A 26,313-nucleotide genomic window follows, 5' to 3' on the forward strand; every position below is an offset into this window, starting at 1 on the left:
CAGGAGTGGAAAAACCTCACAAGACTCACCCCTCGGAGGTCGTCAGTCCTCTTTCTCCTCCCTGTCATCACTACCACCCAAGCCACCATCACCATCACCTCCTCCAGCATCACCACCATCACCTCTGCTACCATCACCGCAGAGATTGGTTGATACTCTAATTGCAAATTGTACTTTCTCAAATAAAAGATATGGCCTGGTAGGCTCCCCTCTAAGGAGCCCTGGTGGCACAATTGTTAAGCATTCAGTTGCTGACCAAAAGATTAGCAGTTCGAGGACAGTGGGTCGGAGAGAGATGCTGATGAAGAGTGAGCTATTTATATCAGGTGGACACTTGAGACTGTGTTGGCATCTCCTGTCTGGAGGGGGGATGGGAGGATAGAGAGAGTTGGAAGCTGGCAAAATTGTCACGAAAGGAGAGACTGGAAGGGCTGACTCATTAGGGGGAGGGCAAGTGGGAGTACGGAGTAAGGTGTATATAAACTTATATGTGACACTCTGACTTGATTTGTAAACGTTCACTTGAAGCTCAATAAAAGTTAATTAAAAAAAAAAGATTGGCAGTTCGAACCCACAAGTGGCTCCATGGGAGAAGGACTTGGTGGTATGCTTCTATAAAGATTACAGCCAAGAAAACCCTATGGTGCAATTCAGCTCTGTCTCATGGGGTCACTGTGAGTTGGAATCGACTCAACAGCACTCAACAACAACAGGCTCCCCTCTAGTGCATGGGAACTATTTGCCTCTTGGATGGGACCTCATCACATCAGTGTAATGGCTGATCTTTTAATTCCTGGACTGCCAGCAAAGTCATGCCATCCAGCCCCCATTTCCAGGCATATTGAGCCTGTGACCCCTTCCCTGTACCTCATATCAGGAGGGACAAGGAAGGCAAGGAGGGGAAAGGCCTGGCGAGTACAGAGAGAGCAGCTGTTTCCAGCAGCAAGAAGGCTGAATCCTATTAGGAGATGCCCCATGAGCAAGAACCTGTTGGCTCCGGGTGCCCCAAGCCCCAATTCACAAGTGTTTCCTTGACCTTGCTGATTTCTCTCCCTGTGGGAGTCTGACAGTTCAGCCACAGGAGCTTTTCTCTCGCCTCCCCAGGCAAGCTAAGTTTTGTGCTATTTGGGTAAACAACACGCCCCTTGGTTGTCAAATGCAGACTTATTTACCTGGTGGTGGGACTGAGCCATTCCTTTCCACAAGTCCCATCATGGGTGCCAGGACTCAGGTAGGAACCAGCACCCTATGACACTCAAGAGTGGAGCACCCAGCCTCTGGGGATGGGCAATGGCCTCACACTGGCTACTAGAATCCAGGGCTGTGTACTGCAAAGTCACATTCACTGTTTAACCCAGAGGTCCTTCTGGACTTTCAGCATCTGGGGACAAGCTTGACTAAAGTCACCATTCCCCAGGGCTGTGATCTCATCAGTTATCCTATACTCTGCGTCCAAATGAAAATGTAGTCATTGAATCTCCCTTGGCCACGAGCAGACACCTTGTACTTTAAAATCTTGCCCACTTTAATGCCCCCTAGCCCTGGGCCAGAGTACCATGCTGGCCCCTCCCTCCTGCAAGTCACTCAATCTCCTGTCCACGGGACAACACAGCCAGGGGGTTAGTGCCCAGTAAGGAATTCTGCAGTTGTCTTGCTGCAGGGGGCTGTACCCTGATGCAATCGCTGGCCAACCCATCCCATTCTGCAGCTGCTCAGAACAGAAAGTCTGGGGCCAAGCACAGCTGTGCCAGCTGTTGGAGATAAATTACTCTCTTAGGCTCGGCTGTGACTCACATTCCAACGCAGGGGAAATGTGCAGAAGTTATACACCAGTCTTTGGGGTGTCAAAAATCATCTTGGTTTTGTCTTGCAAGATGTTCAGCTTGCAGAGCGCAGGGCAGACAGAGGGAGGGGGTGGGGAGGAGGCGAGGGAGCAGATCCGTCTCCAGCCGACTCTGCCTGTCACACACCCTCCATCGCTTCTAATAACAACACTCAGTATTTAATCAGCCCCTTTGTGGAAACAGACGATGTCACACTCACTAATTAGTTAATCCGCACAGCCCCAGGAGGAGGAGCCATGTTATTATCCCCACTGGAACCCACAGGGAAACTGAGGCCAGAGTGGGAATTTGGCATGGAGCAGAGGGAGTGAAGCCAGGCAGCTGGACCAGGACCAGTCTACCATGACTCGTCGCCCTTCTTGGTGCCCTTACTTTTGTCTGCCTCCCTACTCTAGTCTGCTCATCTAGTCTGGCAGCTGTCTCCAAAGCCAGTTGGCCGAACTCTGTCAGAATGGGGCCTTAAAGCCCTCGGAGGGAAAGGCAAATATGGTGTTGGGGCAGAGAGGGTGCAGCCTGGTAGCTGGGCCAGGGCAGGCCCCCAGGGAGTGTGTGCTCTGAAGCACCACCCCTTAGGGTAGATTTCTTCCAAAGGGTGTCAGAACTAGGGATAGGGGCAGCAATGGTGACTGTCAGCATGACCCACTCTCAAAATGTTTGCTTCATGTTCAGGCAACCCTGGGTTTCGATTATCCGGTGGTTTTAGAACTGAAGGGAGGAATATTGCCACCAGGAGACACAATCATCCGAACCAAACTCATTGCCACTGAGTCAATTGTGACTCATAGTGACCCTATAGGGCAGAGGAGAACTGCCCCATACTGTTTCTAAGGCTGTAATCTTTAAGGAAGGAGACTGCCACATCTTCCTCCCTTGGAGCAGCTGGTGGATTCGAACTGCCGACCTTTCAGTTCGCAGACAAGTGCTTAGCCACGTTGCCACTTGGGCACAATCATAGTTCCACTGAATTGGAAACTGGGACTGCCACCTGGCTATTTGGGGACCTTCATCTCACATACACACACACAGAAGAGGTGTGGGTGGAACCCAGGGGCCCCATGTACTAGTACCACTATATTATCAGGCTGTTATTAGGTGCCATGGAGTCGATTCCCACTCATAGCGACCCCATGTGACGGAGTAGAACTGCCCCCATAGAATTTTCTAGGCTGTAATCTTTATAAGAGCAGAATGACAGGTCTTTTCTCCCTCAGAGCCGCTGGGTGCTTTCGAACAGCCCAACCTTTCATTTAGCAGCCTGGTGCCTAACTGTTGGGCCACCAGGGCTGCTTCTCTATCATCATGCCCAGTAGTACATGGAAATGGGTTTATAGCCAGCATCGCCAGCGGCTCAGCCTCCTTGAGGATGAAGATTTAGGTCAGTCTACCAGCCAAAGAATCCTGGCCAAAGGAGATGCAGGTAGAAGGCAAGAAAGGCATAGAATAAGAAGTTAGAGGAAAAAAGTCATCAGTACCTTCTCGGAGGTTGTGACCAGTTGCAAACTGAAGGATTGCAGCTTCTGCCTGTATTTCTTTGCTTGATACTGAAGTTTCTGACGATTGAATAATTTAATCCTTTTTCTTTTTAAATAGGAATTCTCATAATTAAAAAGCTTTTTCCTTATCTTGCCATTGCCTTTCCCCCCAAAATTTATAATAGCAGTTCTTCTCAAACTTTAACGCACATACAGGTCATCTGGGGATCTTGTTAAAATGCAGATTCATGGGCCTGAGATTCTGCATTTCTATCAAGCTCCAAGTGGTGCCAATGTTGCTGGTCCTCGAGCCACACTTTGAGTAGCAAGAGTTCATAGAACATGTTGTTTGTGGGTGGTTAAATTTACTCTTAAAATCAGTTGTTCAATGCCTAGATAGGATCACAATAGAACTTGAGGAGAAACATCTCCTTGGAGATCTTGAACTTGAATAAGAGCAGCCTCACGACATCAAAACTAGTTGCTGTCAGCGGCTATCTAAGATGCATCAATTGGTCTCAACCCACCTGGGTCAAAGGAGAATGAAGAACACCAAGGACGCAAGGTAATTACGAGCCCAAGAGACAGAAAGGGCCACATAAACCAGAGACTACATCAGCCTGAGGCCAGAAGAACTAGATGGCATCCGGCTACAACCAATGACTGCCCTGACAGGGAACACAACAGAGAACCCCTGAGGGAGCAGGAGACCAGTGGGATGCAGACCCCAAATTCTCATAAAAAGACCAGACTTAATGGTCTGACAGACTAGAAGGATCCTGGTGGTCATGGCCCCCAGACCTTTCGTTGGCCCAGGACAGGAACCACTCCCAAAGCCAACTCTTCAGACAGGGAGTGGACTGGACGATGAGTTGGAGAGAGATGCTGATGAGGAGTGAGCTTCTTGGATCAGGTGGACACTTGAGACTATGCTGGCATCTCCTCCCTGGAGGGGAGATGAGAGGGTGGAGGGGGTTAGAAGCTGGCGAAATGGACAGGAAAAGAGAGAATGGAGGGAGAGAACAGGCTGTCTCATTATGGGGAGAGTAATTGGGAGTATGTAGAAAAGTGTATATAAGTTTTTACGTGAGAGACTGATTTGATTTGTAAACTTTCACTTAAAGCACAATAAAAATTAAAAAAAAAACTGGGCAAATGACTAGGATAGACAGGTCTCCAAAGAAGATACACAAATGGTGAATAAATACAAGAAAAGATACTCAAAAAAAAAAAAAAAAACTAATTGCTGTCAAGTTGATTCCAACTGGTGACCCATATGTGTCAGAGCAGAACTGTGCTCCGTAAGGTTATCAATGGCTGTTTTTTTGTAAGTAGATTGCCAGGCCTTTTCCCCAAGACACTTCTGGATGGGCTTGAACGTCCAACCTTTTGGTTAGCAGCTAAGTGCTTGAACCATTTGTACCACCCAGAGACTCCCCCATCTGTCAGTTTGTCCTATTATGGTGACTTGTGGGTTGCTATGATGCTAGAAGATATACCACTGGTATTTCACACACCAGCAGGGATGCTCACAGTGGACAGGTTTCAGTGAATCTTCCAGACTAAAACTGACTAGAAAGAAAGGCCTGATGATTTACTTCTGAAAATTGGCTGAAGAAAATCCTATGGATTACAGCAGAATATTGTCAGACTCATTTGCTTTGAACACATCGAAGGGATCGATCACCGGAGAAGGACATCACGTTTGTGAAGCAGAGGGTCAGTGAGGGCAAGGGAGACCCTCGGTGAGATGAATTGGCACAACAGCTGCAGCAATGGACTCAAACATGTCAGCGACTGTGAGAATAACATGGGACCAGGAAGCATTTCATTCTGTTATTCACAAGATTGCCGTGAATCGGAATCGACTTGATGGCAGCTATCTATCATGACATTAAGTCCAGAAGTAGTTGATCACGGAATATTGAAATTTGTTAGGTGAGGGCAACTTTGGATGACCGGGAAGAAAGGGATGTGTGTGTGTGCGCACGCACACATGGGTCAGCTAAGGAATGGAATGTAGTAGACATTCTTTGGAGCTGCTGTTCAGGTCATGATTTCTCCTCTGGGAATTCATCTGTAGGTGGAGGGATGGGCCACCATGTTTGAATTTCCTGACACTTTCTTCTGGCAATCTGGAACTTTGAGTCAAGAGATATTAAGTCTGGCAGTTTCGAGTTGATTAATCCCAACAATCTAGAAAGAAGGTCTCGTCTCTGGGTGATGCAACAATTAATGCACTCGGCTGCAAACCAAAAGGTTGGCCATGCAAGTCCACCCAGAGGCACCTTGGAAGAAAGGCCTGGTGATCTACTTCTGGAAAATCAGCCACTGAAAGCCTAATGGAGTACAGCTCTACTGTGACACATACGGGGTCGCCTTGAGTCGGAATCGACTCAACAGCAACCAGTTGGTTGGTTTAAAACTGCGACTGTTGCTGTCAGTCCTTGAAGGGTTGAAGTCTCAGCTGATCTCTGCCTTTCTTCCATCTTAGGGTGCTAACTTTCCCTCAGATTCCTTGAGGGACCCCAGTATTACTCCTCGCAAGTTTTCTTTTTTATTTAAGCAAGCTAGAGTTTGTCTGCAAAATTACCATAGCTAATATAGAGCTCCTCCCAGAAGTAGCTTCCATCTGTTTCACCAGGGGTTGCAGGGGTGGTGGGGGTGGGAGTGGTGGGGGGGTTGGGTGGGGGCAAGCTGCTCTGGACTCAGAGTTTCACTTTAAATCCAAATGTTCAGGTAATTTTCATGCCAAGGCTCTACCTCAAATCCCCTTACATATAGCAACTTAGGCTCCCCACTCGAGGTTCCTACTTGCAGAGAACTGCACCTGCTCATCTTGATTTCTTGGTGTGACAACAGGGCCCAGGGTACATTTTAGAGGTTCTTCTCCTGCCTGGAACACACTACCCCCTCTTTCCCTCTGACATGTCCTGCTAAACCTTGAGACCCAGCTGGGTGATCGTGTTCTCCTGACTCAACTTCCTCCCCCAAGGCTAATTTCAGTGTCCCTTCTAAACAGCCCCTCTGCTTAGCCCCACAAGTGCCCTATGGTGATTGTACATTTCTGCACCTGCCTCCTCCTGGAGACCGCACTCCTTGGAGGAAGAGCCTGGGTACGGTTTCTCTTTGTGCCCACCCATTCCCCCATCCCCATTTTAGCACAGTGCATGGGATGCAGGAGTGTCTTTACCAGACAGCGGCCTCCCTCCAGGAAGGTATGTTGAGTGACTTATGGATTGAACCAATGGGCATGTGTGAAGGAGGGTAGAAGCAAAACTAAAATCGTTGCTGTTGACTCAGTTTCAACTCATGGAACCCCCTTTGTTACAGAGTAGAACTGCTCCATGAGGTTTCCTTGGCTGTAATCTTTACAGAAGCAGATCGCCAGGTCTTTCTTCCACAGTGCTGCTAGGTGAGTTCTAACCACCAATCTTTAGGAGACGAAAGCAAACCATTTGCGTCACCCAGGGACCTGTGTAGGTGAACAGGAAGGGCAATTTTCTTCATTTACCAGGAAAATACAATTAAATTAATGCCCATGCGCCCTTTGGACGCCAAGCACAGGACTGGGCAATGAAGACGTGCTCAAAAGCATAGCTCAGTCACCCTGAGGAGGTGGAATCCATCCACACCCCTCTCTCTCTCCTCCCCACAATGAACCAGTTCTCTTGTAATCCCACTTGCTTTTATTCCCACTCCCACGCCAAACCCGATTGCGCGGGACATGAAGGAGCAAGGCCCAGGCATCGTCCTTCTCCTCATGCAGCGCGCCCATCCCGCGCCTCCCGGCCGCCCACGGAGCCCCCACCGCGGCCCGCGCCCGCCGCCCCCACGCGCGGTCCAGGAGCCCGCGAAAGGCTCCGCTCGCGCGGGCCTCGGCGCCTCTCCCCTCCCTGGCACCAGGGGGCGCTGCCGCCCCACGGCCGTCGCCATGGTCACCGCTGGCGGCGGAGTGGGGTTTACGTAAAGGACGCAGCGTCCCCCGGGGGGCGGAGGCGGTCTTCGCGCCGGCGCCGGCGCCCTGCGGAAGCGGCGTTAGTGAATTGGGGCCTTGGGGAGCGCAGGATGGAGGTGGCGGTCGCGGCGGCGAAGGCGGGCCGAGCCCTGCGGCGGGCGGGAGGTAAGGGAGCCTCGGGCGCGGCCGGCCGGACCCCGGGCGCGGGCGCGGGAGAGGGGCGCGGCGGGCCGGGCAGTGCCCAGGGCGCGCGGTGGCTGGCCCGACGGGTCCGCGGGCGGAGGTGCGGCTGCCGCGCGCGCCCGCGGCAGGTGTGAGGTCCGCGGTGGCCGTGGCATCGTTGTGGAGATAAGTGACATCCGTGGCACGGGCGTGGGCAGCGTGGGTCTGGCACAGGCAGTGTGGTTTCCCTGGCACGCGTGTCAGAGACTCACCCCCACGTTGGTGTGGTGGTGGCGGCCCAGGTGTGAGGCGGTGCAGCCCTCTGCACAGGTAGTAATGGTCCAGCACCTGGACCGGTTCTGGGGTGGCGGTCGCCAGCTGGTGCGGGCATGGTGGCACCAATGGGATGGATATGAGGAATACTGCCCTTGGGTGTTGGGAAGGTTCTGGCCTTGCTATCCTCTGGGGTGATGGCACTGGGGGCTTGAAGAATCAGTGTCTTTCGTGTGGCTGGCTTGACTGTGAGTTCCTGGCGTGACTGTGAAAAATGGCCTTGGCCCACTGTGGTGCTGGGTGACCATCAGACCCTGGTGCATAGGAAGGGTGAACGGCCCATCTTCCCAGCCCAGCAATGATGGGGGGCATTGCCTCAGTCACAGGGCCTTCCCTTAATTTCTGTTAGCTAGACTGAACTGGACCCTGAGGAGGGCAGAAGGCTGTGGAAAAGGCTGGTGTCTTTCGTAACGGACCGTGAAAGAGAGAGGCCAGGAGATGCTTCTACCATGACGGCCCTGACGGTGACCCAGACAGAGACCTGTCCAGTACTAGCATTCTCCCAGGTTCCTGAATTCATTCAGCTTTGGGGAAGAAGGGAGGGGTGGATGGTTCTCAGTGGTGACCACCGTGCCTGAACATGTGCCACGAAAATTGTGCTAGAGTAGGAGGTGACTGGTATCAGCGGGCCTGGAAGAGGGGTGGGGCACTGCCCTATCTATAGTGACTTGGCCCTGCCTTCTCCTTGGCTAGTTGAGTTTGCTCCAGGGTGTCTAGTAGTTGCCCCTTTCCTTTGATGCTTGGCAGACTTTGGGCCCAGAAGATCATTTGGGGGTGCTTGAAAGCTGCAGCCACTTGGAGTGTGCTAGGATTGTGTCTGCCCCCACTTTTCTTTCCCGAAGCTCTGGATGAGGGTCTCACCTAGCGTCACACTGTTGTACTTTTCAGAGGCGGAATTTACAGACCCCCAGAGAACTCTTAGGATATGGGTGAAATCGTCAGGTCTTCGCAGATCTCTTAGAGAAGTGGGATGGGGGCAGAAGAATAAAAGAGGGGAACTTGGGCTGGGTCTGGGGAAGGTATTTAGCAGTCCAGAAAGGTGATACGGAGGGTGTCGAAGGCTAGGGTGACGGTGGCAGCTCATTTACCAGGGAGGGTGCTTGCAGAATGCTATTGAGGTTCCATAAGCTGGAGTAGAGCAGTACATTTGGAGCCAGATGACTTGGCTTCCAGTCTTGACTGTGTGACCTTGAGCAGGTGACTTTCCCTCCCAAAGCCACGCCTACTGGGGGGTCAGAGGAGGATGAAAGGAGAGGGTGCATAGGAAACACTTTGTAAACAGTGAAAGTCCCTATAAAGGCCAGGGATTCTCATAAGGTAAAGAGACCAGGGCAGAAGCAGGGGGCGATCGCAAATGCAGGCATGGGATGTACTGGGGAGGAAGGGAGTGGAAGGGCCAAGGCCTGTCACAGGGAATTAAAGGACCCCAGGGTAGAAGCTCCTGGTGGGGAAAAGTGGCCTCTGCTGCCACTGTGAGTCACTGCTTGGCTGGAACCAGGCCCCAGGTCTCCCAAGGACGGTCCTGAGCTGAGTGCGGCCGCAGCGACTATGGAATCTAGCATGAGTGGCCCAGAGGAAGCCCTTTACTGGGGCTGCAGACATGCCTCATGGTCTGGGAGTGTCTGTGGCTGACAGATCTGGGCTACCTGCGTGGGAGGGAGACTTGGGAAGCGTGCGTGTTTTCTCTGGAGAATTTCCTTTGGCTCTGGGTTTTGAGAATGGGGGTGGGGAGCAGTCCTGTCAGCATTTTTGGGGCTGTGGCCTGAGGAACGCAAAGTGGGTCAGTGTCCACAGGGTGGGTGCAGGACTGGGTGGTGTTGAGAGGGTGGTTGAGGCTGGACAGCAAGGGGCCTGGGGAATGTAGGGGGGTGTCCTCAGACACATGGAGCAAGGAAAAGGGTCAGTGGACAGCCTCAGAGGGTTCTGGCCCAGCCGAAGGGCCTTCCGAGGTGGGGAAGGTGAGGGTGGCTGCAAGTTCTTGCTGCTGCCAGGGCCCTAGTTCCCAACAAGTCTGCAGGGTCTGAATGACAGTCCCCCAGGGCTGGGAGGCTACAGGCCTGTTTCTGTCCCATCCTATTGCCCGAGCATTCCACAAGGGGGTCTGCCTCAGCCAGCAGCTCATTTCATAGCTAGCTCCCGTGGCAGAAAGTTTTGTTCCCTGTGTCAAGCCACGTGGGTCGGAGGACCAAGCCCTGCCAGGCACAGGGTGGGGAGCTGACTTTTCCATGCTGTGAGACTCACCCTGTCCTAGTGGCTGCCACCTGGCATGGCAAGTGTTTCCCTGGTCGTCAGAGGGTTGCTCGAGGCCGGTCCTTCATGCTTCCTCAGCGCCTTTTTTCTGCCACTGGAGAGCTGCTGAGCAGCACTTCAGCTGCCGCCCTGAACAGCTCTCTTAAGTGCAGAGTCCATTAGCAAGGAAGCTCTAACCCTCCTGTGGAGAATGTTTAGCATTCGTGTCCCCTCAGTTCACCCTTCACTCCTGCGCCTGTTCTGTTTTGTGGCTCAGCCTTATAGTTTTAGGCTTCAGGAGCCCTTTTTGGCCACCCCTTGCCGTCTACTTGGGATGCTCGGGTGCTGCTCTGCAGAGCTGGGTGACAGGCGGGGCAGATCGGGGACACTGAAGGAGGAGCTGGCCTCTGCTCCCCAAAAGCAACCCTGAGCTTTCCTCGGTGTCCTGGGGATCTGGGGCAGGAGGCAGCCAAACTAGGTACCACCCGTTGTCACTGTGCACAAATGCTGATTCTGAGCGGATTCCAGCAGGGGCACGGGGCTGGTAACATGTCCCCAGGTATGTGAGTGAGAACCAGGGCAGGTGGCTCTCGGGAGCTGAGGTTTTTCAACTTCTGGTCCTCAATCCTACTCCCATCTTCTTTGTCCATGTTTCACCAAAAAGTTACTTTCCTTGGCTCCTGGCACTCTTTCCTTCCTCAGCTGCCCCATAAATCAAGATGCTCACTGCTTTGCCCCAGGGGTGCCGGGGAATAGGGCATCTCTGGCCAGAGCCAAGAGTACAGCCCACGGGTGGAAGCTGCTTTTCTGTGATCCATCTGCTCACGTCTGCCTCTGCAGCCCCTCTCCCCGGGACCACAGGGGCCCTCAGCATTTAATCACCTGTTGGTCCAGCTGGCCACCTGAGTTCAGTTTCTCATCGGAATAACTTACCATTACACTCCACCCGACTGGGCAAGTGGCGCTGGGGGAAACATCAATGAGCATGTGGTCAGCAGAAGATCAATCTTCTAGAACCGCAGAGCCCAGAACCTTGCAGGATGTGGTTACCACCCTAGCAGGCAGGACTGAACACTTTATGATCTTGATTGTCTTTTTTCCTTTCTGATACCAATTTTGGCTTGCAGGAGCTCCCTGGGTCGGATGACAGAGGGTACGAATAAAGACAGGTATGTGGGGGGTGGTGGGCAAGGAAGACCCAGGTACTGCTTGGGACCTCTTTGCCACTGAGGAAGGAGTTCAGCGGGACACATGGAGGGGAGTGGTATGGAGATGGATGAGGGTGTTGTTTTCTTGGGGTATTTGGCAGGAGTGCAAGACTGGGGGTAAGGTGAGTGGGATGGGGCCCTCACCGCCACAGGGCTGCCCAGGGCTCACACGCGTGTGAAGCCATGTGTGCCTGGAGCGTGTCTGTGGGAAGTGAGGGCTGAGGGGGCGTGGAGTGCCTGGTGGTGTGGGGACTTGTGGGCTTCTGTGTCTGGCTGGCTTGGTGTCGGTGGGTGTGTGGAGCGGGGTGTAGCCGGACTCCACGCAGCAGGAGAGAACAGTGGGAGAAGGGGAGGCCGCCTTCTAGCTCCGGAAGGGTGGGGGGGTGGGCTTAACACTTTGATGTGGTGAGTCTCACGGAGGAGCCTTGCTGCTTTCTCAGTATTCCTTAGAAGGCTGCCCAGGCTGAAGGCAGGGCTCTCAAACATATGTGCACTACCTGAGGGTGCCTTGCACATGCCTGCGTGCACGATCCTTCCCAAGCCCACCTGGAAGCCAGCTGGGGACAGTCCACCCGGATGGCAGGAGATAGCATTAGAGCCTGTGGGTTGTACAGGTTTGGGCTCTGGAGTCAGACAGACCTAGGTTTCAACGCTGGTACCTCTCTACACCTCAGTCTCCTCATCTGTAAGATGGGGACAGTGAAACCTCCCACCTGGTGGTGGTAAGAATTCTGCGACCTAATGCCTGCCGAATAGAGAGATTATGACGAGGCAAGCACTCAGATATTTTTTGCTGTTGCTGGTTGACTTTTTTTCCATAGAAAAGTGGTTACATCATGGTCTGCATACATTAGCACCAGGGAAGACAGTAGATCAAGTCCCATTTGTTGGTTAGGAGAAGTTGGCTCCACCCTGCCCTGGAGACTTGCATATGTGTCATCAGTGTCATACCAAAGAATAATGCCTTAGCCCCCAGGAATGTTCCCACTCTGATTCAGCCCGCAGTTATTTATTGAGCACCTACTGTGTGTGAGGCACTGGCTGGGGCCGTGAGGGCCTTGGTAGTGAATTGGACATACCAGAGCCTGTAAGATGTAGATCCTGCCCTCAGTGATTCTAAATCTATTGAGAAGATACAAGATGGACATAAAGGTGTACCCCACACTCTTGAGAGGTGGGTGACACCAGAGTGCAAAGGAGAGAGATTGACTTGAACCAGGGAGATCAAGGCAGATCTGGGCAGCGATGACTGGTAATCTGGGCTCTAAGAGATGAGTAGGAGTTGAGCTGAGAGGTTATAGAGCATGTGGCTTGGGAAGGTGAGGCTCTGCCCACTTGCAGCCTGGCTTGAGTTGTTGCCTTTGGGTCCCTCGAGTCTACTCCAACTCATAGTGACCCCATGTGACAGAGTAGAACTGTCCCCATGGGGTTTCCTAGGCAGTAATTTTTACAACCTTTAGAAGCAAGACTTCATCTCACATACTTTGAGCTTATTATCAGGAGGGACCAGTCCCTGGAGAAGGACATCGTGCTTGGTGAAGTACAAGGTCAGCGAAAAAGAGGAAGACCCTCAATGAGATGGATTGACACAGTGGCTGTAACAGTGGGCTCAAACATAGCAACGATTGTGTGGATGGCACAGGACTGGGCAGTGTTTCCTTCTGGTGTACATAGGGTCGTTGAATCCAAACCGACTCCATGTCATCTAACAACAACGATCTTTATGGAAGCAGATCACCAAGTCTTTCTCCTGCAGAGTCACTGGGTGGGTTCAAAGCACTGACCTTTTGGTTATTGACTGAGGACTTAATCGTTGTGCCACCCACTGGGGCTCCTTCAGGTTGAGTGTAGAGTACACAAAATGGAAGTAATAGGAGCTCAGGTTGAAAAAGTGAGTTGGGGAGCTGGGTCCCAGAGAGCCCTGACTGCAGGTCTGAGGGCTTGGTCCTGAGACTGGAAAACATGGCCAGTCACTGAACTGTCTGAGCAGGGGGGGCTGCTGCCACCCCCTAGGCAGAGGCGTCTGGCAGCAGACACCAGGGGGTACTGAGGCACTGGGACAGGGAGGCCAGGTGGCATTTAGGGTCATTGTCCAGGTATGGAGGGCCTGAACAGGAGCAGTGGCCACCTGGACAGGGAGGGGGAGAGTGCAAACAGAAGAGGCATGGAGGGGGAAGCAGAAGCCAGGAGATATGTCAGTTTGATGGAGTAGGGGGTGGGCATGGGGAAGGGGCAGGAGATAGGCTGGCCGGGGACACACTTAACTCTCAGCAGGTTTGCCTCCATCTGGGCCAGGCCAGGGGTGTGAGAGGAGGCTTTCAGGGCACCCCGGGAGGCTGTTCCCATCCCTGAGGACCCACGGAGGGGTTCCAGTGTTCCTTGCACTTATTTCCAGCCATTTGATCATTTTCTCACCAAATTACCCCTTGAAATTTGCCTGCCTGAGTTCAAACCGGGAGGTTACTATTCTGGGAAGTTTCATCAAAACCATTTCAGCATTTGCAGATTCTCTGAGCTGGATAGTGGGTGGGAGAACAGGTCTTGTCTTCACCTGGGTTTTGGGGGCTGCTCCTGAGAACCAGTTCTACACCTGGAAAGGCTCCTGCCTTAGAGCAGCAGGGAGGCGGGTGAGGGCTGGGGAGGTGGGCGCGGCTTGTGTAAGGTGAGGCAGGACGCTGCTTCTCTTTATCCTGAATAGGCCCCTTGTCGTTGTCTCTCCTGGAGCCATTTAATTAATTTATGATTGATGTCCCTGGACTTACTTGAGGTTAATTTATTATTGATATCCCTTCATTATAGACAAGCCACCCTGCACCTCCCAGCACATGGCTGCTCCCGCTCAGCAGGGCACGCGGTGGGGGTGAGCTGTGGGGCTGTGCCTCTGCCAACTGCTGCCTGTGGGTCCCAGGTCCCCTGGGGCACTGGGCCCTGCACTCGGCTTTGGTCAAATCCTTTCAGGTTTGGGCCTTGGGGAGGGCACCAGAAGGTCGATCTGTAGGAGGCTTTGCTCAGCTACAAAACAACAGTAATGGTAACATAGTTTCCATTTTGTAAGTGCAAAGGCGCTGAACTTGATACAGTATATAACCAGTTGAAACAATTCCAACTCATGGTAACACCATGTGTGTCAGAAGAGAACTGTGCTGCATTGGGTTTTCAACAGCTGTAATGTTTTGGAAGATCACCTGGCCTTTTCTCCGAGGCACCTCTGGGTGAACTTAAGCCTCTAACAGTTTGGTTAGTAGCCAAGCACCTTAACTATTTGTACCACCCAGGGGCTCTGATACAGTTTATAACGAGTTGAGCCTATTGCAACTCATGGAGACCCCATGTGTGTCAGAGAACTGTGCCCTATAGGGTTTTCAATGGCTGTGATCTTTTGGAAGTATTTTGCCAGGCCTTTCTTCCAAGGTACCTCTGAGTAGATTCGAACCTCCAACCTTCAGTTAGCAGCCAAGCACATTAACTGTTTGTACCACCCAGGGCTCCAATATATGTTGTTATTGTTGGGTGCCACCGACTTGATTTCAACTCATTGCGAATCCACGTGGCAGAGTAGAACTGCCCCATAGAGCGTTCCTGGCTGTAATCTTCACGGAAGCAGATGGCCAGATCTTTCTCCCGTAGAGCCACTGGATGGGTTCAAAACACTGTCTATAGAAAGAGGATTGCATTTACTCCTTGTGACAGCCTTGTATGGTACCCCTTCCATTCCCTATCCCCCATCTTACAGGCGGCTTAGAGAGATTGAATTACCTGCCCAAGGACACACTCAAAACCCTTTGCCACTGAGTTGATTCCAGCCCATAGCTGCCCTATAGGATGGAGTAGAACTGCCCCATAGGGTTTCCAAGGAGCAGTGGGATTTGAACTGCCGACCTTTTGGTTAGCAACTGAAGCCTTTTTTCTTTTTTTTATTAACTTTTATTGAGCTTCAAGTGAACGTTTACAAATCAAGTCAGACTGTCACATATAAGTTTATATACACCTTACTCCATACTCCCACTTGCTCTCCCCCTAATGAGTCAGTCCTTCCAGTCTCTCCTTTCGTGACAATTTTGCCAGCTTCCAACTCTCTTTATCCTCCCATCCCCCCTCCAGACAGGAGATACCAACACAGTCTCAAGTGTCCACCTGATATAAATAGCTCACTCTTCATCAGCATCTCTCTCCTACCCACTGTCCAGTCCCTTTCATGTCTGATGAGTTGTCTTCGGGAGTGGTTCCTGTCCCGGGCCAACAGAAGATTTGGGGACCGTGACCGCTGGGATTCCTCTAGTCTCAGTCAGACCATTAAGTATGGTCTTTTTATGAGAATTTGGGGTCTGCATCCCACCGATCTCCTGCTCCCTCAGGGGTTCTCTGTTGTGCTCCCTGTCAGGGCAGTCATCGATTGTGGCCGGGCACCAACTAGTTCTTCTGATCTCAGGATGATGTAGGTCTCTGGTTCATGTGGGCCTTTCTGTCTCTTGGGCTCTTAGTTATCGTGTGACCTTGGTGTTCTTCATTCTTCTTTGCTCCAGGTGGGTTGAGACCAATTGATGCATCTTAGATGGCCGCTTGTTAGCATTTAAGACCCCAGATGCCACATTTCAAAGTGGGATGCAGAACGTTTTCATAATAGATTTATTTTGCCAATTGACTTAGAAGTCCCCTTAAACCATGGTCCCCAAACCCCCGCCCTTGCTCTGCTGACCTTTGAAGCATTCACTTTATCCTGGAAACTTCTTTGCTTTTGGTCCAGTCCAGTTGAGCTGACCTTCCATGTATTGAGTACTGTTCTTCCCTTCACCTAAAGCAGTTCTTATCTACTAATTAATCAGTAAAAAACCCTCTCCCACCCTCCCTCCCTCTCCCCCTCATAACCACAAAAGTATGTGTTCTTCTCAGTTTATACTGTTTCTCAAGATCTTATAATAGTGGTCTTATACAATATTTGTCCTTTTGCCTCTGACTAATTTCGCTCAGCATAATGCCTTCCAGGTTCCTCCATGTTATGAAATGTTTCACAGATTGGTCACTGTTCTTTAACGATGCGTAGTATTCCATTGTGTGAATATACCACAATTTATTTAACCATTCATCCGTTGATGGACACCTTGGTTGGTTCCAGCTTTTTGCTATTGTAAACAGAGCTGCAATAAACATGGGTGTGCATATATCTGTTTGTGTGAAGGCTCTTATTTCTCTAGGGTATATTCCGAGGAGTGGGATTTCTGGGTTGTATGGTAGTTCTATTTCTAACTGTTTAAGATAATGCCAGATAGATTTCCAAGTGGTTGTACCATTTTACATTCCCACCAGCAGTGTATAAGAGTTCCAATATCTCCGCAGCCTCTCCAACATTTATTATTTTGTGTTTTTTGGATTAATGCCAGCCTTGTTGGAGTGAGATGGAATCTCATCATAGTTTTAATTTGCATTTCTCTAATGGCTTATGATCGAGAGCATTTTCTCATGTATCTGTTAGCTGCCTGAATATCTTCTTTAGTGAAGTGTGTGTTCATATCCTTTGCCCATTTCTTGGTTGGGTTGTTTGTCTTTTTGTGGTTGAGTTTTGAACAGAATCATGTAGATTTTAGAGATCAGGTGCTGGTTGGGGATGTCATAGCTGAAAATTCTTTCCCAGTCTGTAGGTGGTCTTTTTACTCTTTTGGAGAAGTCTTTAGATGAGCATAGGTGTTTGATTTTTAGGAGCTCCCAGTTATCAGGTTTCTCTTCGTCATTTTTGGTAATGTTTTGTATTCTGTTTATGCCTTGTATTAGGGCTCCTAAGGTTGTCCCAATTTTTTCTTCCATGATCTTTATCGTTTTAGTCTTTATGTTTAGGTCTTTGATCCACTTGGAGTTAGTTTTTGTGCATGGTGTGAGGTATGGGTCCTGTTTCATTTTTTTGCAAATGGATATCCAGTTATGCCAGTACCATTTGTTAAAAAGACTATCTTTTCCCCAATTAACTGACACTGGGCCTTTGTCAAATATCAGCTGCTCATATGTGGATGGATTTATATCTGGGTTCTCAATTCTGTTCCATTGGTCTATGTGCCTGTTGTTGTACCAGTACCAGGCTGTTTTGACTACTGTGGCTGTATAATAGGTTCTGAAATCAGGTAGAGTGAGGCCTCCCACTTTCTTCTTCTTTTTCAGTAATGCTTTGCTTATCTGAGGCTTCTTTCCCTTCCATATGAAATTGGTGATTTGTTTCTCTATCCCCTTAAAAAATGACATTGGAATTTGGATCGGAAGTGCGTTGTATGTATAGATGGCTTTTGGTAGAATAGACATTTTTACTACGTTAAGTCTTCCTATCCATGAGCAAGGTATGTTTTTCCACTTAAGTATGTCCTTTTTAATTTCTTGTAGTAGAGCTTTGTAGTTTTCTTTGTATAGGTCTTTTACATCCTTGGTAAGATTTATTCCTAAGTATTTTATCTTCTTGGGGGCTACTGTGAATGGTATTGATTTGGTGGTTTCCTCTTCGATGTTCTTTTTGTTGATGTAGAGGAATCCAAGTGATTTTTGTATGTTTATCTTATAACCTGAGACTCTGCCAAACTCTTCTATTAGTTTCAGTAGTTTTCTGGAGGATTCCTTAGGGTTTTCTGTGTATAAAGATTATGTCATCTGCAAATAGAGATAATTTTACTTCCTCTTTGCCAATCTGGATGCCCTTTATTTCTTTGTCTAGCCTAATTGCTCTGGCTAGGACTTCTAGCACAATGAGCAACTGAAGTCTTAACCACTATGCCACCAGGGCTCCAAAGGATACGTTGATAGGAAGCAATTGGGTGGGGAGCCAGGGTTGGAACCCAGGACTGATTCGTTTTTGTTTCCTTCTCCAAACCCTTCCCTCTCATTGCCAAGCCCCACCTCTCCTTCAGGCCCCAACACATGTGTGAAGCCTTTCTTTACGCCACCCCCACCCCAACACTCCACACTCCTCCCTCTGAACTCCAAGACTGTCTTATCCAAAGCTGCGTTGGGGGGCCTAGCACTGGCTCCCCATGAGAGTGCGTGTGCTGTTAAATGTTGCTGGCTTGTTCCCCTCGCTAATCCACATCCTCATTGAAGATGAACGATAATGGCAAATTAACATTTACTGGGTACAGATTGAACACACCAGACCCCCTGCTAAGCCCTTCTCAGATGTTATCTTATTTAGCCCTTATAACCACCCCCAAGAGGCATGTGGCATTAACCCATTTTACAGATGAGGTTTAGGAACGTGCTCAAGGTCACTCTACTAATAGATGGCAGAGTCAGGATTTGAGCCCCAGCAGCCCTGGGACGCCGAGCGCCTGTCTGATTCTTCTTGTAATGCCCTTGTCTCTTCGTCTCCTTGGCCTGTTTGTTTATCAAATATCTGTATATTCATCAAATGGCCTAACACCTTTCTCTGTATGGCCTGTGTCGGCCTGTACTGGGCCCCCAGCCTTGCGTTGGGGACCATGAGTGCTCCCTCCCATGGGTGAGTGATTTTAGGGAGACAGTAAGGAATAAAGAGAGTGCTGGGCCTGGATTCTGTTCCTGGCTGTACTGGGCAATGTCAGAGACGTCACTTGTCCTTTTTGAGCCTCAGTTTCCCCGTTTGTGGAATAGCAACAGTAATGCTATCGTGTCTCCTTCATGACTGTCCCCATACTCAGCGGCAGTGCTGGATGGGGAAGAGCTTTGGGGAAAACACTGCACTAATCAAGGGTTAGAATTGCTTGTGTGTGAGATTCAAGAGCTGGTGCGAAGGCCAGGAGTGCTAAAGGCTGAGTATATATACCCAGGCCAGGCCATCTCCATGCACCCTCCGAGCCACCCTGGGAGGGGAATATGAATTCTGGGGCGTGCCAGCTGGCACAGACTTGCGCAAGGACCTGTGTGGCTGAGAGTGGGCAGGTCCCTAGAGTGGGACGGTGTCTCGGTTTGCTGAGCAATGCCTGGGTCCTTGGAGGTAGCCCCTCCACTCTGGGCCCCACAGACGGTATGGGAGGTCCACCTGGGGTTCTGGCTCTACTTCTCCTGGTCTCCATATACCTAGGCCACCAAAGCAGGTCAATTCAGGCTGGGTTTGGTGAGGAGGGAGGATGGCTTGCCAAGCAGCTGCCTGGACCTCCCCTCCCCCTTGGAATACACAGAAAGCCTGGTGAAGAGGTGAGCCCTGCGTCTGTTCCGGAAAGTGATGTGACACTGTCACCCTCCCGTGGTAGGGGTCTCAGGACGTTGGCCAGGAATCCTCTGCTTTTTTATCAGCTTTACACTGGGTGTGCTCAGTGCCTAGCAGGGCTAGGGAAGATGGTGTGCTGTCAGGGCTGCCCCTGGCCCTGGAGAAGAGGGCAGGGCCCTCAGACTCGTGGGTGGGGGCTAAACACGCCTGGCATTGTGTATTGGAAATCTGTGGCCGAGCTGCCATTAGGTGACATTTGGTTTCAGTTCCCAAGTTTCCGCCTTCTGCAGGCCAGGATTACATCAGGCCTGCCTGTCACGCCCTTAACCAACTCCCGCTTCGTCCAGCTCCGACACTGTCCTGGGACAACTGCCTTGCCGTAACTTCACTGGCCCAGGGGACTGGTCTGGCCTTTTCACTCTCAGCTGCAGGTCATCCCCACTGCCCTACCCCAGTTATCCCTGCCCACTTCACCCACTCACAACTACCTGGCCACCAAGACTGTGCTGTCCATTGCACATTCTCTGTGTCTTTCTCGATTCAGCATAGCATAGGCCTCCAAACACAGGCTTTAACATAAAGATGGAGCTACATTTGAGTCCACTACTACTTAAAAGCTAATTGCCGTGAAGTCGATTCCAACTCATGACAACCCCATGTGTGCCAGAGTAGAACTATGCTCCATGGAGTTTTCAATGGCTCATTTTTTAGAAGTGGATCACCAGGCCTTTCCTCCAAGGTACCCTTGAATGGACTCAAACCTCCACATTTTTGTTGAGGAGTCGAGTGCATTCGCCCTTTGCATCACCCAGGGACTCCACTACTACATGGGCAAGTCACTTAATCTGTGTGAGCCTCAGTTTCCTCATCTATTATCTGGGGGGTTATAATGGTATATAACCCATTGGGCTGTTGTCAGGATCAAATGAGACACCACACAGGAAGTTTCACCCAGTGCCAGAAACATCGTAGGGCTTCAGTGACTATTCACTGCTATTATGATCCTCATCCTATCTCTCCACAGTTCTCTGTATATGCCCTGGTGTGTGCTCAGGCTGACAGGACCCTCCTTTACTGACGCTGCGTCTCCCCTCGGCCAGGCAGCCCCAGCACCACTTCTGCGAAGCAGGTCTGCCCTGGGACTTCCTTCCCTCGGAGCTGGGAGCTGGAAGGTCCCCTGGACCTCTGGCATCTCACACTGCTCCCGCCCAACTCTCGCGGAGGCTGCCCCTCCCTGCCCCCGGTTCCTTCTACTCTCTGCTGTTTTGGTTTCCTTCCCTTTGGTGCCTCTTCCATCCGCTGCCTTTTCTTTGTCTACTTTTTCCTCTCCTGAGGCCTTCGGGGAAGACCGTTTCTTCCTCAGAGACTCTCTGGTCCTCCCAGTGCTGAGCTGATGCCCCGCAGCCCCGCCAGTTCCCCTCGGGCTGGGGGACTGTCAGATATGCATCACGAGAGTGGGTCAGGACTTGGCCTCATGGCCAAGGACACTGTCAGCCTTGACAGATCCGGAGTTCCTTCCCGTCATTTCCAGCCTGGGAGCCCCTGGGTCCAGGCAGCCTCTCTAGTGACTGAGGAGGTGACCAGCCCTGTCCAGGGAAGCTGGCTGAGGCCAAGCCCAGCTTGCAGGACCACAAAGCCCCAAGTGAGGCTTAAGGGCCCAGTCACAGCAAACCCTCCTTGGTTCCAAGGATGTGAAGAAAGGGAAGCTTTCCTGCCTCAAGGCCAGAGCCAGCCCCAATGCTCCTGGGAGCCAGACAGCTACCTGCATCTGGAGTCTCCTTCCCTCTGGGAACTGAGGGATTTTCCTCAAGAGGTTGTTCAGTTTCATACCTTTAAGTGAACTTGGTCTTCCTCTGACACCTTCTCTGGACCTAAGGCCAGACCACGGAGCAGAGAATAGCTTTACCACTTTTAATCTCCTGTCCACTCATTCATCCAGAGACATTTATTGAGCACCTGCTAGTGCTAAGCTTTAGGCCTGGAGCTGGGGCTAATGAGAGAGAAGTTACCACCTTGTCATCAGGGAGTTTCCAGATTAGTGACAGGCTCCTGAGCAGACGTGGCACATCTGCAGCAATAGTAAGTCTGTAGGAGTCCTCTCTGCAGGCACTGCCCTGAGTTACTGTACTGTACTGAGTACTGTAGTAACTCATTTAATACAAACAATAGTGACAGTTTCCATTTAGTGAAGGAGCCTTGGTGGTGCAGTGGTTAAGAGTTCAGCTGGTAACCGGGAGGTCGGTGGTTCAAACCCACGAGCCGTTCCACAGGAGAAAGATGTGGCAGTCTGCTCCCGTAAAGATAACAGCCTTGGAAACCCTATGGGGCAGTTCTGCTCTGTCCTGCAGGGTCACTATGAGTCAGAACTGACTCGCCGACAGTGGGTTTGGTTTTGGTTTGGTCCGTGTAGTAGCTGTTCATCCAGATCCAGCCACTGTGCGCTGGACTGTGCTCACGACACCCCTGGGGGGAGGCATTTGTGTTTTATACACAGGGGTACAGGTCCAGGAGCTCCGCGTCCTTGGAGAATACGGGGAACCTGCTAGAGGTTATGGAGTTCCTGGGTGGTCCAAATGGTTAATGAGTTTGCTGCTGAGAAGTTGGCAGTTCAAGTCCACCCAGAAGTGCTTTGAAAGAAAGACCTGGTGATCTACTTCTGAAAAATCAGTTACTGAAAACCCTGTGGAGCACAGTTCTCTGCTGACACACATGGGTCTCCAACTGAGTCAGAATCAACTTGAAGGCAACTTTTTTTTTTTTTGGCTAAAGGCCTTGCTCTTGCAATTGGCAGTCTGGGACTCAGACCCCTGTCTGACTGGCCCCTGCTCTCGGGGCATTTGTTCTTGCCTTCTCCACTTTGTGTCAGGTTTGGGGACCGTGTGAGCCTGGGGATGAAGAGGTTCCTACAGAAACAAGGCCACTTTGACCACCCAGTTGCTGAGAGACCCAGCCTCCTCTACCCCCAGGACACCCTCAGTGTTAGGCCTGTCTGGGGCTTTCGGCCACCTTGCTATTCCCAGCCCAGCTCTCCTCAGACCCCATGCCTCGCTGGCCTTGGCAGGCTTACACAAACTCATTCTTCTCACCCCACATGCCCCCTGCCAGTGGTGCTCGGTTCTTGCATATTGTTCTCTTGCTGCCTGCCTGCTATACCCCACAGCTTAATAAACGGGCTAATGGAGGGCCCCCCGTGCCCCAGGAGCCGCCTTCTCCGTTTCTTGGCCCCTTTAGAGAGCCTTGACCCCTCCCTTCTCCAGGTGAGCCCCATTCAGTAGGCTTCTGGCAGCGGTAACTAAGCCGGGCGCCCAGCCCACCACCTGCTCAGTACTTTATAAAAGTTTAACCTAAATGGTGTAATGAACTCCCATCATAAAGCAGCTGGAGCGGTGCATCCTGGGATGTATAAATTATAGGTGCCCTCTGAAGTTGTAATTGGAAATGGCAGCAACTGGAAGCTTGAAAGAGGAAGGCCCGGTTGGGCTGAGCACAGCTATTCTCTACTTCCTTTCAAAGGGCACATAGAATCGAGTCTGGCTGTGAAAAAAGAATGTCCTCAAACCAAACTGAGCTCCGGGCTCCTCCGCCCCAGTTCCCACTTCCTGCCCCCAACTGGGTCTGCAGAGCCTGCGGCTCTAGAGGAGGGACCCCCACCCGGTCCCTGTGCTTTGGCTCGGTGTGGCAGACAGAGTGGGCCGGAAGGGAATGCACACAGCTTGGAGACAGCAATCCGGGCGAACTCCAGCCCACCGCTTCCCTCAGGGAGCTTAGGGCAGTGAGTTTGACTTCCCTGAGCCTCCCTGGTCTTCATCTGTAAATGGGGGAAAGAAGTGAAGATTAAGCCGGAAACCTCAGGAGATGTTAGGATGCGGGTTAAGAGCTCAGGCTCTGGAACTGGACTGTCTGGCCTCCAGCCGCAGCTCCTGCTGTTGTTAGTTGTGAGACTTTAACCAAGTTGTTTAACCTCTCAGCTGCAGTTTCCACTCCTGTAAATTAGGGAAACTAATCAGACCTGGGGAGTCCCCGGGTGCTGCAAATAGCTAACATCCTCGGCTGCTAACTGAAAGGTCGTTGGTTCAGATCCACCCAGAGGAGCCTAAGAAGAAGTGCCTGGCAATCTACTTCTGAAAAAACCAGCCATTGAAAACCCTGTGAAGCAGTTCTACTCTGACATGCATGGGGTCACCATGAGTCAGAGCCGACTCGACGGCTGCTGGTGTAATTGGACCTCTGAGGAGTGTTAGAAGGCTGAAATGGAGTGATGCTTGCTAAGAACACTGCATAGTGCCTCTGTGATGGCACACAGATCACTGGGGGAGCTTGTTACGATGCATATCTCAGTTCAGTCTGATTTGTGGCCCAAGATCTGCATTTCTGACAAGCTGCTAGAGACGTTGGTGCTGCTGGTTCACAGGCCACACCTTGAGTAGCAAGGGCATAGTGTTCGACCCCTGGTAAGTGCTTACTTAGTGCTAACTGGGATTATTCAGCCAGGCAGAAAATGCCCTGCCCCTGCCCAGAACCGGCACACATGCCTGCCATGGGTTTAGTTCAGCACTCCTCAAAGTGTCGTTTGTGAGCCGGCAGCGTCAGCGTCACCTGGGAACACGTTCGAAATGCAGGATCTCAGTGTCCCCTCTCCCTGCCTGAATCAGACTCTCTGGGGGTGGAGCCTGCTCTCAAGGTGGAGAGACCCCAGTTGGGCTCACCCCAAGAGCGGTGGGGCCTCCGAATCTCCCAGGGCTTGCAATGCTGAGACTTGCTAAAAATGTAGCCCCTGAGCCCATCTCAAACCTGCTGGTTCTGAATTTCTAGGTGGACACACACACACACCCCCACCCCCACACCCCCATCCACCCCCTTGTGAATAAGCTTTGCCCCTAGCAGGCCCAAGGTCAGGAGTCCCAGCCTCCGGCTTGCCCCTGCCGCCAAGCCCTGGGATCTCAGAGCTGCTCCGCCTTCGGCACAGCTGTGGCGATTTTCTCACAGTGAGAAGAGGGAAGCAGCCTCATGTCCACCAGCAGGAAGCTGGCTGGATAAACTCACGTACATCGTGTACAAGGAGTCCTCCACAAAAATGAGGAAAGATTGTGGTTGAAAAATACTTAATGAAGAGAAATGTTCACTTTCTGGAGTTCAATGAAGAGAAGCAGTAGGTTTCAGAGTGATTCCATATTTGGACAGAGGAAAAAAAAAAAAGACTAGAAGGCTGTTAATTGTAATTTTCCTGGAGGGATGACAGGTGATTTCTATTTTCTTTTTGTTTTCCATAGGAAAAAAAACATGTGTTTTATAACAAGAAAAAAGAAAGCTTATATAAAAGTGTCTGGTTCAAGGCCCTCAAGTAACAAAGTGCTTACCCTGCCTGAAACTTGAGGCGTCCCCAGCCCGAGGCTGTCCCTAGCTTCCAGGACAGTGATTCTCCCGCTAAACCTACCCAACAGTTGTCCAGTCACCGGCTCTGCCTGATTTTCCCTGGTCCTTCACCCTGTTTCCCCAGCCTATTCACTTCTCTCCTCTCCTCTCCTCTTCACTTGAAGTCTTTCTGGCCCTCGCAGATGCACCACCTCCACTTTACATAAACGGAGAGAGCAGGAAGGGGCGAGTTGAGAGATGAGAAGTCCGCCGACTTGCCAGTCTCTGGGGCAGAGTTCAGATTTTCATCGGGGCATCACCTAGGCACATCGGAGGTGCTTAGGAAATAACAGAGGAATGATTGAGGCTTGGACTTCACCCCAGGACAGAGCAGGGACCTGTAGCTGTGTGACCTTGGGCATGTCCGTGTACCTCTCTGGACTTAGGGTCCTCCGCTGTAAGATTCAGGGAGATGACGAGGCTTGAACTCTGACTCCCCAGGGCCCTTCCAACTCTGATCTTCTGGGGGTTCACGTGGCTTGCCACTCCTGCCTGGTTTTCTAAGCAGCTTGTGCTGCTCAAGAACACCTCCTTGTCTGTTCCAGCTGCCAAGTGGAGTTTGCACAGAAGCGGCTGCTCAGGGTTAGGACTTGGAGCAGAGGAGGCCCGAACGGGTGGCTAGGCCTTCATGCCAGCAGCCAAAGTTCTCCCAGCGGCTCTGGGCTGCGGATCCATCGACTGCAGATGGCTCGGGCACCTGCATGTTCCTTGATCTGATATCAGCCTCCTGTGAGCCATTTGTAGCCTCTGTCCTGCCTGTAGTCAGGTGTGGGCTTTTCATCTTCTCCTGCCCAAAGCTTTCTTTATCCCGGTGCCCCCTGCCAGGTCTTTTGCTTCTGAGACCCCGTTTCCACCAGCCCCCACCATCCCTGAATCCCTAGCCCTTTGGGCTGCAGTTTTTCATCGAGCAGCTCAGTGGGGAGGGAGGGTGGGAGCAAATCCATTCAAGCCATTTACTTGAAAGACATTTAAGTAAACCCATGGGATTTGTGTGGTCACATGTTTTCAGAATTCTTTCAAAGTAATTGATAGGTTGCTGGGTCTCTCCCACCACCAACTTTCCTGGCTGGGAAGTACAAGAGGCCTGGTCTTTCAGGAAAGCCACCCAGGGCTGGAAGATCAAAGCTGGGGCACTGGGGCCACCTGAACACAGGCTTCTGTCTGCCCGTGCCTGCAATACCTGCCCGGTTACTCTGAGCACCTGTGATGCTGGGGGGAGCAGCCCCACATGTCTTCTCTCTGCACTCACATCCGTGTTTGTCCTGGCCCAGGGAGCCTGGGGAAACCGTGCCTCTTCCGGCAACCCTGAGGTGGGATTGAGAGCTAGTGGTCATGTCCAGCACAGAGCCCAGCAAGGACAGAGGTGAGGGAGACAGGCCACCAGGCTGGCAGGAATCTGGTCCATGAACAAGATGCAACCACCTCCTAGGCTCTGTGGGGCTCTAGCATATGGGGCAGACGGAATGGGGAGAGAAGAGCCAGTCTTGCTCCCCGCCCCCTTTTCCTGCCTGATGGTGAGTTCCTCATCCCTCCAGACCTT

At 51.4% G+C, this 26,313-nt stretch overlaps 1 protein-coding gene across 5 annotated transcripts in view; it reads left to right on the forward strand.

Moving 5' to 3' along the window:
- Positions 1-7,315: 7,315 nt before the first annotated feature.
- DAGLA (diacylglycerol lipase alpha) overlaps positions 7,316-26,313 on the forward strand; it is a 72,016-nt gene continuing 53,018 nt past the window's right edge. For 3 of the 5 annotated variants that reach the window (XM_049892171.1, XM_049892165.1, XM_049892178.1), the window contains exon 1: positions 7,316-7,439. The gene's annotated coding sequence lies outside the window, so the exon portion shown is untranslated. Of the gene's footprint in view, positions 7,440-11,146; positions 11,168-25,757; positions 26,288-26,313 lie in introns of those variants that run through there. The other 2 variants (XM_049892177.1, XM_049892176.1) reach the window with 2 other exon arrangements.

This window comes from Elephas maximus, chromosome 7, assembly GCF_024166365.1.
Source record: "Elephas maximus indicus isolate mEleMax1 chromosome 7, mEleMax1 primary haplotype, whole genome shotgun sequence".
Classification (NCBI taxonomy): Eukaryota; Metazoa; Chordata; class Mammalia; order Proboscidea; family Elephantidae; genus Elephas; species Elephas maximus.